The 13,669-nt window shown below is 45.2% G+C and overlaps 1 protein-coding gene across 1 annotated transcript in view; it reads left to right on the forward strand.

Annotated features, from left to right (window-relative positions):
• Positions 1-4,078: 4,078 nt before the first annotated feature.
• Positions 4,079-13,669, forward strand: part of MAP4K5 (mitogen-activated protein kinase kinase kinase kinase 5) — a 42,043-nt gene continuing 32,452 nt past the window's right edge. Inside the window, exon 1 of the mRNA XM_010004089.1 lies at positions 4,079-4,130. The gene's annotated coding sequence lies outside the window, so the exon portion shown is untranslated. The remainder of the gene's footprint in view (positions 4,131-13,669) is intronic.

A 13,669-nucleotide genomic window follows, 5' to 3' on the forward strand; every position in this document is an offset into this window, starting at 1 on the left:
AGAAGAGGTGACCAAAAGGCTACCCAGCCCTTCTTTCTCAGTAAATACACTGTATGTGACATGGAGCAAAATACATTTGAATGCGTGGCTCCCCTCATTCAAGTATACTCTTGTTCTGGTCCCATTCTTGTGTAGGTCAGGTTTCCTGGTGAAGCTTTGCAATCCTTCTGCTGTGGAATGTAATTGACAGTTTTGAGTCTCATTAAATAAAACTAAGATCAATATTAACAGGTACCAAAGGCGTTGTCTTCAGCTTGGGGAAAGGGCCACAACAAATCCCCTGAGAAGTTGGACTCTTTGTCTGTTGGGTGGGAACCACACCACATTGATGAGGATGTGGGCTCCAGTGCAGGGGGGAGCCGTGCAAACACTGAGCTTTAGCTTTTAGTGACAAGGTGAGTTCTTAAGTGACTTTCTTCCATATTGAAGGAATCAAGGTCAGCAGAATTAAAGACAATAAGAAATCTGACAGGTTTTATCTTTCATTAGACAGAAGTACTAGAATTCAGAAGAGATCATCATGATGCAGATGTCATATTTGCAAGATAAATGCGTATAACTGATAACTTGAATGTGAGTAGCAGCTCATGAGATACTGAGCAGCAGCTGTAGTTCTTAATTGGTATGTCTGGGTTGTTTGATGTACAGGGCAGCTCTCCTGGCCATTGGTTGGTTTCAGGAAACCTTGAATTAAGACTTGAAATACTGAGGAAATTTCAGGGGACAAGAAAGAGGCAAATACTTTGCTTTTGGGCTTTAAAAATTTAGATAAGATGACTATGAAAATGGAATTCTTAGCTTTACTTCCATTTCTCACCTCCAGTGAGGAAGTATTTCAGTAAAACAAATTGATAGATCATGAATCAGTTCTTCATAGTAGAGAAATTATGGAGAATTTACATTTTATTCAAATATCATGTGTAGTAAAATTTCAGGTTTGATTCACCAAGCCAGCCATGTTGGTGTAGAGCTTTCCTGTCTGTGACTTCCTTGGTACTACATCATCCTCTTTCAAAAAGTAGAAAGCTGCAAACTGTAGTCATCCATGGGAAATGAGTTGAGAATTTCTTTAACATGCCTCAGAATGACTTGAGGAATTCTTTTTTGACAGTTCTCATACCCAGCTGTGAACCACAGAAGACCAACTTTTAGCCCTCATCTTCTTACATTTTTAATGATGTCAGAGTTATAGTATTTAATTATTGATCAAGTTTTCAGCTGACAGAAGCATGTGGAAGAGAAAGATTTAAAAACCACAAGTAACAGCAGAGAGAAATGTGTATACCCATGTGTGTGAAGCTGGTGCAATCCAAGAGGAAGCAACAAAAGCCATCAGTCACATTTGGTGACATCTCTTGGGAAGCCCTTTGGGTCGTTTGCTGCACACATGCCATGTGACTGGCTGGTTCCTGTGTATGTAAGAATCCAAACAGGGACAGTGAGGATCAGGAAATACTCAGCATTTTTTGCCTCTGGTGCTGCTGGCACGATAGGAGTTAAGTAGCATGTGTGGTCCTGGTGTCATCAACTTGAAAATGTGTTTGGTTGGAAGGATAAACTGTAGGATCAGAAAACTGGTCTTGGGGCAAGTGGCTCAGGTAACTTGATGTGTTCTGTTCATAAATCCCAAGCTGGAGGAGAGCTTTTTGTTACAGTAGACAAAGTTTGGTGGTTGTAACCCAAAATATTCCATGTCCAGGCTACAGATTAGATGGAAAAAACTTACTGGTGATATTGGATAACAGCAGGACATAATTTGGTGAAGCTCTATGGCCTATAGTGTGTGAGAGCTGGGAGCCAGTAATTGCAGTGATCTTCTTCAGCCTGAGCCTTTGGGTCCCTGCCAAGCAGCCTGCAGACCAGAGACCTTTGGCAAACTACATCCATTCTCCTGGACTTCAGCATAATAGTAGCAGTGGCAGTTACTGCTTCTACAGAGAAGGAGTATTGGGAAGGAATACTGTGTACTTCAGAAATGAAGCTGATCTTCTGGAAACCATGTCACCTCTTATCTGGACAGCTTAGCTGCTTGTGGATAGAAGCATGGATGGTGGAGGTTCCCCAGCTTCACCAAGGTGGTGTGTTTGCTCTCTTGTGGGAACATCTGTGTTTCGTAACAGTCTTGTTGGTGTAAGAGTACCAGAGAGGTCCTAATCCTTTGTCCATGCTTGGGCGCATGCTCCCTCTGGATGTTGAAGGGTGTCAGTGATTTTGCTGTGGTCAAAAAATACCTCTGGTGGGAAGGTACTTTAAGAAGTGGTAACAGTTTCCTTTGTGGTTAGTAGATAATTGTTCTGTGTTCAGCAATTTGGCCTGTTTGTTTCAGGTGTTTGGTTCTGTTGTGCAGTTGTTCAGGTTCTCTTGGGTCATACTTGTGTCCTTGGCATGCATTTTGGCATCCATCTCTTGCCTGAGCACTATGGGACTTGGAAAGGCCAATTACTGCTGGTTGGTGTTTTTTCCCTGCCTGGAAAGGCTTTCCCAGTTTGGAAGCTTGAGTAAGTGCTGACAAGACTGAGGGGTTCATCTTTGAATTTCTTACATTGTCTGTTGTTAAATTAAGACTTCTCGTGTATATGCAAGAGAAGGATGTCTTGTCTGTAGTAGCTTCCTCCAAGTCAGTCCACAGGGACAAATTTATTTTGTGTCCTCATCTTGAGTAACTGCCCAAATCCATTTAATCTAACCCAGTTTTCCCTTAATTTCCTATAAGCTGCCTCTTCACCAGATTTCGTATATCTCAATGACTCTGCGTGTTTGTTAGGGTAAGAATCAAACATCTGGGTTTAGACTCCTGTAACTTTTGTGTGATCGGCAAAAGGGGAACACCATGGACCACAGTGTCTAATTGGATCAGGTTGTGTGTCAAAAATAATAGAGCATAGCTCTGGTGATTTAGAGGTCCTTTTGCTGGAGTTGAGTGTTAATGAAATCGCCTCTTAAAAGGTTTTGTGTCTGAGGCTCCTGTAATGTTTTCTTCCAGCACTGAATTCTTGGTGTGAACTTCACACCATTCCCAGAGAGGGCAGTTCCTGTGCCTTCATATGAAGGTTTCATAGAATGGTTTGGGTTGGAAGGGTTTGACTTTCAAGATCATCTAGTTCCAACCCTCCTGCATGGGTAGGGACACCTCCTACCAGACCAGGTTGCTTCAAGCCCCATCCAACCTGCCCTTCAACACTGCCAACAGGGATGGGACATCCACAGCTTCTGTGGGCTACCTGGGCCAGGGTCTCACCACCCTCACAGCAAAGAATTTTTCCTCATGTCCAACCTGTAATCTTCCCCCTTACAGATCTGTTCACAAGGTCCCCTCCAACCCAAGGCATTCTATGATTCTATGATTTAATCCATTCCCCCTCATCCCATCCCTCCCTGCCCTTGTCCCAAGCCCCTCCCCAGCTTTCCTGGAGCCCCTTCAGGCACTGGAAGCTGCTCTAAGGTCTCCCTGGAGCCTTCTCTTCTCCAGGCTGAACACCCCAACTCTCCCAGCCTGTCTCCAGAGCAGAGCTGCTCCAGCCCTGGGATCATCTCCAAGGTCATCTAGAGTTTAATTGGACCCTTCTTCTCCAGGGTTGTGGGGACCATTTGCCTCTGTTGGGTCTGCTGCAAGGAGTTTGTTTTCCATGTGCAGCTGTTGGCAGGAGCTGTGGCTCATCCCTGCTGCCCCCGCAGTGCTGCTGCTTGCCCCTCCACCTCTCAGTTCCTTTCAGAGCACCCAGAGGTTTAGCACCATGAAATGGGTGCTTGAGCACTGCCTGCTCCATGCTCTGACACAAACTTTCCAGTTTCAATAACCCTTACAAATGATGTTTGAGAGACCTGAACTTTCATTTGCTGGCAGAGAGTTGGACTAGTTTTTAAAGCCTTGGAAGGAACTGCCAAGTAATACTTCACAACTCCAGCTGGGTTGATGCAGTGCTGATGCCAAAACCTGAGCATCCAGGTTGCTCCCAGCTAGTTGTGCCATGTTGGCCACACATGACATTGTAGCCTGTCTTTTCACAGTTTGTAAGACTGTGTGAGATGCCTTTGCAGTACAATTAAATATGTCTTAACTCTCTTGTTTCAGGCTAGAAATCTTCACACAGGAGAACTGGCTGCTGTAAAAATCATCAAGTTAGAACCTGGTAAGTTTGACATTCTTTTCTGTATTTTTTGACTTGCATTTTCATTTTTTCCCATATGTTTATTTTCACACACCTGTGAAGCTCCAGACAAAAGAAGTGTTTTGTGGTTTCAGCAATGAGAGGACAGGAAGCACTGCAGCACGTACCATTACTTTTGGCTGTGTTCTGCTCACTGTTTCCTTGTTTGTTTTTATCTGCCTTATCAATTGTTGCATAAAGAGAAGCTGCAGTTACAGTGTGTTGTTAGTACAAGGAGAAGGTTGAGGACAGATGGTAAATTGTGAGCTCTGGGACAGCAGGGAGCTGATAGGCTGTGTGAGTTGAAAGGGGGAAGGGACCAGGAAGTGATGCTAATGACCACCAAAGGTGCACTGGGAAAAACAGAGCCCTGTGCTTTTTAATGTGTAATCTTTTTTTCTAACCTGTGCTGAAGGAGGAAGGTAGCTTGTACTATTATTCCCTGTGCATTTTCTGCTACTCCTTCTAAAAGCAGAAGTTTACTTGCTGCCCAGGAGATTTGTTGAGCTGAAGCCTAATCTGAATCCTGCATAGAGACTTGAAATCACATACTGTGTCCTGAGTGGAAATGAGGAGAGGAGCTTTTTATCTCCTCTGTCATAACTCAGTCCCACCTGAGGATCTTGTATCTGTTCCAAGAAGTAATCTCTCATTACTCGGTCACTGTCACACTTTTCAGATCCCTCCTTGGCATAGTCCTCTCTGCATCTTTTTGCCATGTTCATCTGTCTGGGGTTGTGGTTGGAAGGGGGTTTGGAACCTGATGGTCTTGAAGGTCCCTTCCAACCTTAACCATTCTAAATCTAAGACTGAGCTGGTGGCAGGTTTGGAGGCCATGGGTGCAGTGAGCAGGTGGCAGGCTCTGAGCAGCAAGGAGATGTGGTTTTCTCTGTGTGACCTGTGAAAGTCCCCATCGTATTGAGTTGTTTATATAGGTGCGAAAAGTAACTGTGCAGATTTGTGTGTGAGAAAAATACTTGCAAGACTATTAAATACAAAGATCCCATCTATGACTGAGAAATTTTTCTGAGTCATAAATCTCTGGAGGTGGGGAAGCATCCGTGTGTGGTCCATTTCTAAATACTTGCTTGGCATCCTTGGTTGCAGATGGGGTGCAGAGCCCAAGGGCCCCGTATCTGACTCAGTGCAGGGTTAATTTTTAGTTCTGGTTGGTTCTACAGTCTATTTCACTGTGCAGCCACAGAGATGTTTTGAAAGGCTAAAGATAGAAGAAGCTTGAGGAGGGTCAGGGGAGAAGTTAGGGTGGATTTAAGTTAGACATTGGGAAAAAATTCTTTAGTGTGGGCGTGGTGAGACCCTGGCCCAGGTTGTCCAGAGAAGCTGTGAATGCCCCATTCCTGGCAGTGTTGAAGGGCAGGTTGGATGGGGCTTGGAGCAACCTGGGCTGGTGGGAGGTGTCCCTGCCCATGCAGGGGGTTGGAACTGATGGATCTTCAAGGTCCTTTCCAACCCAAACCAGTCTGAGATTCTATGATTCTGTGATGTTAAAACCACTCCCTTGGGGTGACTGTGACTACTAACCCTTCTTTAGCAAACCAGGGCTGCTTTCATGTACCTGGAGTGCAGTGGTAAGACTAATGAGGCAACTTACCTTAGTGGAAACCACAGTGGGGATTCCTCAGCCCCTGCTGGGAAGTGTGTGAAACGCTGTGGCCAGTGTTGGGGGCAGTGGCCCTGGGAAGAGCGAACCACTGCTGCGTTAATCTCCCAGCAGGTCTGTGATGGGGCAGAGCAACGCTTTGATGACAGAAGGACAGGATTAACCTATTGCAAATGTAGTGAGTGGCTTCCTGGAGCAGTCATGTCGCTGTGGCTGATCCAAATGAAGTAGGTCTGGTTTTATTGCTAATCTGAAGAGCTACTTTAAAAAGTGAGCTCAGTCAGAGACTGACTCCTTCGTTGTTAGAGCTGAGGGAAGAGCAGGACCCTCGGAGGCTGAGCAGACCCTGCCTTCACTTGGTGCTGCTGAAGCACCACAGTGAAAAAATGGAAGGCTCTGGCCCCAAGTCACCACTACTAAGAAGATCATTTCAGTTAGCATCAATGACCATTTCTTTGTATGTTTCATTATGTTGTTTTTCTGACTTGAAACAGGAAAGCATTTTCTTCTGGATTTTTTTGTTGTGGTTTGTTTGGGTTGGTTTTTTTATTAATACATCTTCTTTCAAGCATGGTCATGGCCAGCCTGATCTCCATCCATAGCCTGTACACCCACAGCCTCTTGGCAGAGGTCTTGTTGGGAGTTTGTTTTTAAGGAGGGTTCACAGCATTTGTTTACTTATTTATTTATTCTTAGTTCTCTGGGATGTCAACTGCCTCTGCAGGGTGGCTGGACTGCAGCAGCAGCTCACTGTCTTTGCAGGAAGACACGGCTGTTGAAAATCTTCCAGAATAAAAAAAAAACAATCAGCTGCTCTGTGTGGGAGTTTATATTCAATGTTCTGACTAATTTTAAGGCTTTTGAATAGCTTTGTTGGACTGTACTTGCAGAGCATCATCAATTCCTGGACCAGGCCAGTCTCAGAAGCTGTGGTGGCCCCCAGGATGGGCAGCCCCTCTGAGCACCAGCACGAGCTCCTATCAGACCATAGGGCACAACTAGAAAAAAACTGATAATAACTTTCATAAGTTATTATGAAAATAGGCTTGTGATTTATATCCACCATCTTCTGGAGAGGAGGAGGAGGTGGCTCATTTATGGGAATTAATTAGCAGATGGAAAAATAAGAGCTCCAAACCCAACACTTGATTCATTATAGACGCAGGAACTGGGAGCAAAAGACAAAAGACTCTGAAGCAAAGAGTGCCCCAGAGGAGGTGAGGAATGCGGTGAATTAAAGCTGCAAGAAGCTGCCCACAAGAAGATGGTGGTATTTTGGGAGATGCAGCAGGATTGCTGGAATGGTGGGCAAGGAGGAATTGTAGTCTGGTCCTGTTACTCCCTCCTGCTGCAGGTAGCGAGTGGGTTGGTAGTCGAACAGACTCTCACTTGCAGTTGAGGCCCCAGCATGAATGCAAATTTTATTTCATCTGCTGTTACCTTTCTTTGTCCCTTCTCCAGACAAAGGAATTAAACTCTCTACTTAGAAGGCTAGTGCCATGAATATATTTCAGTTTTGGGGCAGTATGCTAGATCTGCTACCACAGTTACTTAAGCTGGGCTGCTAGAATCAAAATAGACAGTGTTTTTCACTTTTTTTGGCATAGACTTTGGAGAGCATTAGGCAAAAGTATTATGGCACGCTAATGACATTTCCCAGCATTCACTGAGTACAAATGCTTCAAATAATTTGGGAGCCAATTCTATTTCAGAAACTAATCCAACTGTACTCAGCAGCATAGAAGCCAAAACCATCTGAAACTCTAAAGCCACTTCCTTCTATGGGTTTAGCAGATGAATCAAGAGGGGAGTTGGTACAAAGAGGTAACTATTTGCCAGGGTCGTTTTCTGCCACAGGACTTTCTCCCTGGGAAAATGTAGTAAACAGAATATTTTAAAATATATTAATGTCTATTTTAAATATTGCTGTAGTGATAAATAGTGCCCTCAGAGACCTTGGACACTCTGAGGGCTGGTTTTCATCTCTCATGCTCTGTACTTTTTGCAAGGTTCCAGAAAGATCTCATTGCTGGTTTTCCTTTGATCCCATGTTTGTGTTTGTCCTGTGAGATCCCTGTAAAGGCCAGAAGGAGACAGTTACCTGTTTCAGGTTGGAACTTAAACTGGAGTTGGAGCTGTTCAAGAGATTTTGTACAAGGGAAAATAGCAACCTGAAGGTGTGTAGCACTGTGCTCAGTACACTCAAAGCCAGGTCTGGTTCTCTATGTTTGTTTTGCATTTCATGGTCCAGATGTGGAGATGGATATTCCATGTAGGAACACAGCCATGGGGCTGAGTCAGGCTGCGACGGAGCTTTGTCCTCTCTGGGCCATGACTGCAGCAGAGCAGAGTCCAGGGCGTTCTGGGAACTGGAGAAGGGTGTTTTGGCAGTGCAGCCTTATTCTCTGTATAATACGTTCCCTAGAGATGCTGTGAGCTGTGGAGAAGAACAGGCCTGAGGCTTATTTAAACGAAGCTTGTAGGGGTTGAACTGTTGCTGGCAGTGCCTGGGGTTGAAGAAATACAAAAATAACTTCTCAGTCCTGCTTACACCTTCACTGCCTGAGGTGTGTAGCCTGCTCAAGCTTGGGATTGTGTCCCTTGTGCGTGGCAGTTTGAACAGACATGGGCTTTGTGCAATGAGCAGTGGCTGGTCAGGCACTACCCAGAGCCCTCAGGTCTGATTTGTAGAATCATAGAACCATTCAGGTTGGAAAAGCCCCTTGGGACCACCGGGTCCAACCATCATCCCTGCTCTACAAAGTTCTCCTCTAAACCACATCTACCGACACCACATCCAAACGACCCTTAAACACATTCAGGGATGGTGACTCCCCACCTCCCTGGGCAGCCCTGACCACTCTTTCTGTGAAAATTTTTTTCCTGTGCTCCTATGCTGGCTGTCACCACCTGTGGCATCAAGCTGGCATCACACTAACCCCAAGGCACACTGATGCCCTTTTTAGGGGGAGCTGGGTGTGCAGCTCATTCCACTACAGCTGTATCTGCCTGGGAGTTACCAGGGCCCAACACCTGAGTTCCCAAGTGTGCCAGAGCCTCTGAAGCTGGGACATCGCCTGCTTGTGCCGTGCCCCATCCTGAGTGGTACTGCTGCAGACTGGCACAGCTGCCCAGCCCAGAGACAGTGTGGTTTTCTAGTGTGGAGTGCCCAGCATTTTAATTATATTTAACCTCTTGAAATCTGGTCTAATTTTGATTTGAATTCTTATAATGCATTTATGATCTGCTATTCTTCTTTCGGAAATGTGTGTATCCAGAGTGGGTGAGCTCATGTTGCCATGTAGCATAATATTTCACACACAACACAGAGTTTCTTGGATGGAGAAGGTCAGCAGAAAGGGTTGTGGTGGGGGAAGGAGGTATCATGAGTAGGAAAGAAGCTGAAATGTCACAGATTTTCGTTAGAAGATAATGCTGTGTGACACTTGGGGTGAAGGCAGGATATGAAAGGGTACTTGTAGTTGCCATTAAACTCCACTTGACAAAGTATATGAAAAAAAATAGCAAAAGTAAGATGACAGTGATGAGAAGGGAGAGTAAAAATGGGGTCATGAAAGGCTGAGCTGTAGAACAGTAAGTAGAAAAAACAAGGGGAGAGGAAAAGAGATGGAACTGTGAAGGAATATGGATTATATGATGACACTGCTGCTTTATAAATAGGATCCAAACAAGGCAGAAGAAAATGCATATGGGGGAGTTGTTTCTGGTGTTAGACCAGTCACTCTGCACAATTGTGTGCTACTTATTGCAGAGCTGGGGCAGTGTGAAGCTATCGGTAATATTTTGTATCAGTGGAGAGAGAATCAGTACCATCAGTGGTTAGCAGTTGGCAGCAAGATGCCTGGCTGTCAAATTTGCTGGTGGAAACAACTTTGTTTCCAAATAGCTGTTTCCTACTTAGTATAAAGTTTCTGAGCTTCAAGTTTGGGGAATTGAAATTCTTTCTGTCAGGCTGCAGGTTTCCTTGAATCTTGAGAAGAGAGGTATGGATGAAACAGCTCGGATGCTTGAGTGTGGATTAAATTATTCCCTTTCTTAAAGATGTGACACTGTAGCAGGATTCTTCTCAGTTTCAGAATGGTTGGTAAGGAGCAATGGAGGTCTGAGGAAAGCAGGAGTTCTGTGTGTGGCAGATCTACTGGATGGGATGCTACAGTAATGCCTTGCATCCTCTCCAACTGCCCCAAAATATTTTGGGGCTGCCCTCAGTCATAATGTGTGTCAGGTTATTTAAATGGGGATTGGAGAATAACTCAGGAGTTAAACTAAATGAGGATAATGGGGAAAGACTGGCAGCAAAACTAACCTTCGTAACAACCTGCATATTGAGAAAGCCATCCCTTTCATCAGCAGAGACTGAACCCTCACAAGGTTTAGGAAAGTAGTTTGGAATGAGTGACTGAGAAATGGGCAGCATGAGGATGTCTGGAAACCAGCACAGAGCAGCTGATGACCTGTGGATATTTCTTGTCTGTGGAGTTGGCATACTGGGACAAATGGTTTCTGCAGAGTTGCTGCTTCAATGGGGCTTTCTCTCTTTGTTTGGAAACTCAGGTGATTGAAATAAAAAACTTAGGAGGAATGGTCTCAGCAGAGGCAACAGCTGCTTCTGCTAACTCAGTAAGATGGGGTCTGTCAGATGAGTTCTTTGAATACAGAGAGAGGGTTTGTGCTGGTCAGCGTTGGTGTGACCCTGCTCACCCTCCTGCAGTGCCCTGTACAGCAGTGTCCATCTTGGTCCTGTTGCTAAAGAGCATCTCACTTCTAAATAGCAAATTTTAATTATACTGTTCAAAATCTCAACTCTGCAAAGTATCTCCAGCCAAGCTCTCCGAAGAGGCTTGGAGGGTGGGCTTTGGACATGTCCCACCTGACAACCTGCCATCCCCATCTGGGACTGCACGTTGATGGCACTAGCTCAGGGCAGGAGGGCTGGCAGGCTGGCTGGCACCTTGAACATCTGGCCTCTTAGTAAGTGATTCTGTCCCACCCTTTGGTGACACTGTGCCTGTCTCTAAATGCTGTCAGTTCTCTCCTCCCAGCTGTGTGTGAGCCCCATGCTGCCTGCCCGACCCTCCCTCTGTTCCTGCACAGCACCAGCCCTGGGAGGCAGCACTGAAGTAATGCAGAATAAACCAATTGAAAACAGTAACTATGACTGTCTCCCCAGAGGAGCCTTGTGGGCAACAAAGGGATTCACAGATGACCCAAGTAGAGTTGTGACAAGTAGCCCTGGGTCTTTTTGCGGGATGGCACCACTCAAAGCAGTCAGTGGAGCACAGGAAAATATGACCAGGAATAAACTAGCTTCAAAACCATCCAGGTCAGGCATGCTTGGAAGACCAAATAGCACTGTGTGATGGACACTGGAGCCATCAGAGCCTTCCCAGGCTGCAGTGGGGTACATGGATCCAGGATGCATATGGTCTCCATCTAGGACAACCTAGTAGGTCACCTCTACAACCCAATTCCGTGTAGGTGAGACGTAGTGTCTGCAAGTAGAGTAACTCACTACTGTTAATGAGCCATCAGTTTTCTCCATGCTCTCCCATTTAAATACAGATTGATTTTTAATTTACCAGCCCTCACCTTGCTTAGCTTCTGCAGCCTGCTCCCACGGCATCCCAGGGGGACACGGCTTCAAGGTTCAGCAGTCCCCTCCCTGCCAGCTGTGCTGGAGAACAAGCAACTGGTTGTGCCCAGCTGTGATGGGAGGAGAATATTCCTTTGTTAAGGCTCTGTTGTGCCCTCTGGGTCTCACTGCAGAGGTAAACTACATAGTGGCAGTGACTCCCCACACTGCTGGTGTGATTTACAGCAGCTCCCTCAACGACATTTCTGCTCAGCCTGCACATAACCCATAATTGCAAACATGTGAGTAGACAAAAAAAAAAGTATGTTTTTCCAATTCCGGGTTATTTAGCATCAGTCCATCCCTGATGACTAAACCAGATGAAAATCTCTTTGCATGGATACGTTGTCACCTTTGATCTAATTCTTTTTATCTTGCTGTCTCCCTCTTGATGAAGCATTTTCTACAAATTTGTTTTCTTACTGTCTTTTTTTTTCATACTATCCAAGGATATTTCATTTTTGCCCTATTCCAGTGTCTCTTGCCAAGATTAATACTCCAGCTGCCTGGAAACTCTGAATTCCTTTGGTTTGCATTAATTCTTGTCATCCTTGAATGACTATACATCTTCTCCTATCTCGGTGTCTGATCCTTCAGAATAATTCTCTACATATTTTAGCCAAACTTTTCTCATGGATATTTCTCATCTTTCCATCTGTTTGCTACTTTTCCTTGTCTATCTTCAGCCTGCACCTCCCTTTCCTCTTCCAAATCCTTTTTTTAAAATTCTTTTTTCATCAGGTAACCCCATTTTTTGCATAGATTCTCCATTCATTCATTGCAAATCAAGAGATCATCTTTTCTGTCTCCCCCTTGCTACAGCCTAAGTAACTCCTGCTGGGTATTTGTTGAGTGTTTTCTTCTTTTTTTTTCTTCACTGGTGGGAAATTTCACAGCTTCCCATGCCTTTGAGTTCAGTGCTGCAATGTTACTCCATTAGGAAAAGCTTTTAATCTGTACAGGGAATGTAGGGTAAGGCAATTTAAACCCATTGTTAATTGTTTCAGCATAAAACTGAGGAATGGTTTAGCCCTTCTTCCGCCTTCTCTGGTATCTTTTATGTGGATGAAGGTCCCTATCTTTCCAACTGTCAGTCATTTTCTAGCCCAAATCACTGTCCTTCCTTCAGTTTTCCCCTATTGGTCACAGTTCCTAGAACTGACATTCCTGCTGCTCCACAGGAGCCAGCCCAGGGGATGCACTGTGGAATTCCAGCTGCTGCCCACAGGTTTCTGCTGTTAGGGCAAAGCTTCTTCATCATTACCTTTGTGTTTCACAGTATCTAGCTGCTCTGAAGTGGTGCTTCTGGCACAGCAGAGCTGCTGTGATTTGAAGATGGCAGTTTAAGTAGAGATACTCCAAGCTGATGGTCATCTAGCAGTGTTAGAGAAAAGTACCTTTTTGGGATGAGGTGGGAGGCTTTAGTCTCCTCAAACTGGCTTAGGTTTGTCTTTCTTGAAAAACTTCCGTAATTTTAAAATGCTCCAGTTAGTTATCACAGAATCATGGAATTGTTCTGCTTGGAAAAGACCTTTAAGACCTGGAGTGAGCCCACTGGAGGCAACAAAGATGATTGGGGGATTGGAGCATCTCCCTGATGAGGAAAGGCTGAGAGAGCTGGGACTGTTCAGCCTGGAAAAGAGAAGGAGGGGAGACCTTATCAATGCCTGTAAGTATCTCAGGGTGGGTGCAGGGAGGATGGAGCCAGACTCTGCTCAGTAGTTCCCAAGGACAGGATGAGGGGCAATGGGCACAGGCTGGAACATGGGAAGTTCCATTTGAATGTGAGGAGAAACTTCTTTAGTGTGAGGGTGACAGAGCCCTGGGACAGGCTGCCCAGGGAAGGTGTGGAGTCCCCTTCTCGATATGCCAGGCCCACCTGTATGCAGCCCTGTGGAATGTGCTCCAGGGGGTCCTGCTTTAAAGGGGTTTGGACTAAATGATCTCTAGAGGTCCCTTCCAACCTTGACGATTCCATGATTCTGTGATTGTTGAGTGCAACCATAACCTAACCCTACCAACCAATAACCTAACTCTACCAAGTCCACTGTTTAAACCATGTTCCCCAGCACCACATCTGCACGGCTTTTAAACACTCCAGAGGCAGCCCCTGAGCATTCAGGAATTTCCCTTAGGAAGTTGGTCAGAGAAATGGGAGGAATTAATCCATCTAATTCAAATGCAAAAATCCTTGGTTCACAGTCATCACTTGTAGCAGGCTGCAGGAATTCAAGCACAGCTTCAGCA

The sequence above is a fragment of the Chaetura pelagica genome, unplaced genomic scaffold (assembly GCF_000747805.2).
Source record: "Chaetura pelagica isolate M959 unplaced genomic scaffold, ChaPel_1.0 scaffold141, whole genome shotgun sequence".
Classification (NCBI taxonomy): domain Eukaryota; kingdom Metazoa; phylum Chordata; class Aves; order Apodiformes; family Apodidae; genus Chaetura; species Chaetura pelagica.